Genomic DNA, 2,279 nt, shown 5'->3' with positions numbered 1-2,279 from the left:
ATATAGCTTGAATCTAGTAAAATGAGTATGCATTGATAAATTAGACCACCTTTAAACATACTAATAATTTACAGATATTTTTTGAAAAATGAACAATATTTTGTTTCCAGTCAGATCATAAATGTATGATCTTCATATTCCTATGTATAGTTATTAATGAGATTCACTGGTACATAAACTAGATGTCCAGTGTTTATTGACAAAGATTTTACTTTGCTAAATTAATATACTTTTTCCTCCTTCAACGGATGCCCTTCATATTTCCTCATCATTTTCTCTTACTCATATAAAATTCCTTCTCACAAAAGGCTTGCTGACCCCCAACATCTTCTTCAAACCACGCAGTGATTTAACTTAACTTGTAAAGAATGTCTGTTTGATCATTGTGCTCTTTTATGATCAATCTCGAGAAAAAAGCACAAAACAAAACAAAAACCTCACTGCCATTGAATTGATGCCAGCTCACGGTGACCCTACAGGACAAGGCGGAACTGCCCCTGTGGGTTTCTGAGGTGGTGGCAGCCCAGTGTGTAATCACTACAGCCCCAGGGCTCTTCATCCACCATCTACCTCTGTGGGGTCAAACTGATGGCAGCAACTCCAAGGATTACATAGGAAATTTAAGATGCACTTGGTTTATGTTAATGTTTCATTTGTAAAAAGAAAGTAAAAATGGCTGCACAATTTTCAAAATGTAACCATGTCAATGAATTGTATGATTAAAAAATACTGAATTGGCCTTTGTTTTTCAGTGTATAATCCTTACAACAAAAAGAAAAATCAAATACATGATATATTTTTTAAAGCCTGCTGAAGTCTTCAAAAACCAGTGTTTTGGGGGGGGGGGGAAGGTCGCACAAATACAAGCTATTAATTTTTAGGGAGGTAAACAACATCTATTTGTTCTATTGAAATTCATTGTAGTTCTCTATTGAGTAATCTCTTGCTTATTAGTCATATACTACCCTTGCTCTTCTCCCCGTCACCCGCCACCACCACATATGCGCAGTTCTATTTCACAATCCAACCCTGCATCAAAATTCACAGTAAATGAGTTACTGTGTTCCTTCCTCTTTCCTTAGCTTACTCCCTCGAGGCTCTGTTCTCACGTAATGCAGCCCTTACCCAATGGGTGTGGGCAGAGCTCTTTCACAGATTTGGAGGGTCATCGGTGTTTCACTAGGTAACTTTCTAGAAAGCAAGAAACCTTTTGGAGACTAGGGTTTGTGTAATATTTGAAACAACAAAACTCCTACACGAAATCTAGGTGTGTTCTCCTTGGTCTTTGAACAAAATCCAAGTGTCCGAGTATGACCTGCACGTCTGCATGTTCTAGTAGATTCTGTGAATTCAGATCATGCCATACTCTGATCACACCAACCTTCTGTCTGTCCCTCGCACAGAAAGCATTTCTTCTCCAGGGCTTTTGCATTCATTCTACGCTTTGCCCAAAAGGGTGGTCCACCACCACCATCTTCACTCATCTCTATGTTGCCTCCTCCCACTCAGATCCCATTTAAACATCATCTACTGGAGAGGCCCTTCCAACTGCCACACTCTCACTGTCCCATGGCTTGGAGTCGTTCTTTCATAGCACTTCGTTACAGTTCAAAAGTTCAAGTTTATTTATTTACATGCTTATTTTCTGGTACTCACTAGGCGAACATAGAATTCCTCTGATTCCTTAGTACCTAGACGTGTTCAACATTTGGTTGTCACTGAAGGAATGACCTGCATACAACCCAAAGTAGGTAGAGAAAAGAAAACAGAACTGGTAATAGGTAGACTGTTGGGCTTACTAGGGAAAAATTTGCAATTTCTTCTATGAAGAAGATATTGTTATGTGTAGCTCTCATAACATTACAACAAAATGAAAGGTTATTCTCCTAAGCAATTACAAAATGCATCATTGGTGATAAGTGGTCAACTAAAATCAAGATGTAATATTTTGTGTAGGAGGGATGCAGTGAGTTAGGAAGAGGAGAAGAAATAGTGAAAAACCAAGCTGGACCTGATCAGGTTTTCAACATTTTCTGTTTTTTTGTTTTATATTTTGTTTGTTCATATTAGGGTTTGTCTCAAAAGTGTAATGTCATTGGGGGTCACCCTCTTGAAGTTTTGTTATATGTTTTTCTGTTTTATGGTACCATGTTTCCCCGAAAATAAGACGGTGTCTTATATTAATTTTTGCTCCCAAAGATACGCTAGGTCTTATTTTCAGGGGATATCTTATTTTTCCATGAAGAAGAATACGGTACACATTTATTGTTGAACAACAA

Source organism: Echinops telfairi, unplaced genomic scaffold (assembly GCF_000313985.2).
Source record: "Echinops telfairi isolate 266 unplaced genomic scaffold, ASM31398v2 ScPeMD7_4;HRSCAF=17, whole genome shotgun sequence".
NCBI lineage: Eukaryota > Metazoa > Chordata > Mammalia > Afrosoricida > Tenrecidae > Echinops > Echinops telfairi.
The sequence above is the reverse complement of the archived record's forward strand: the minus strand, read 5'-3'. Positions refer to the sequence as shown.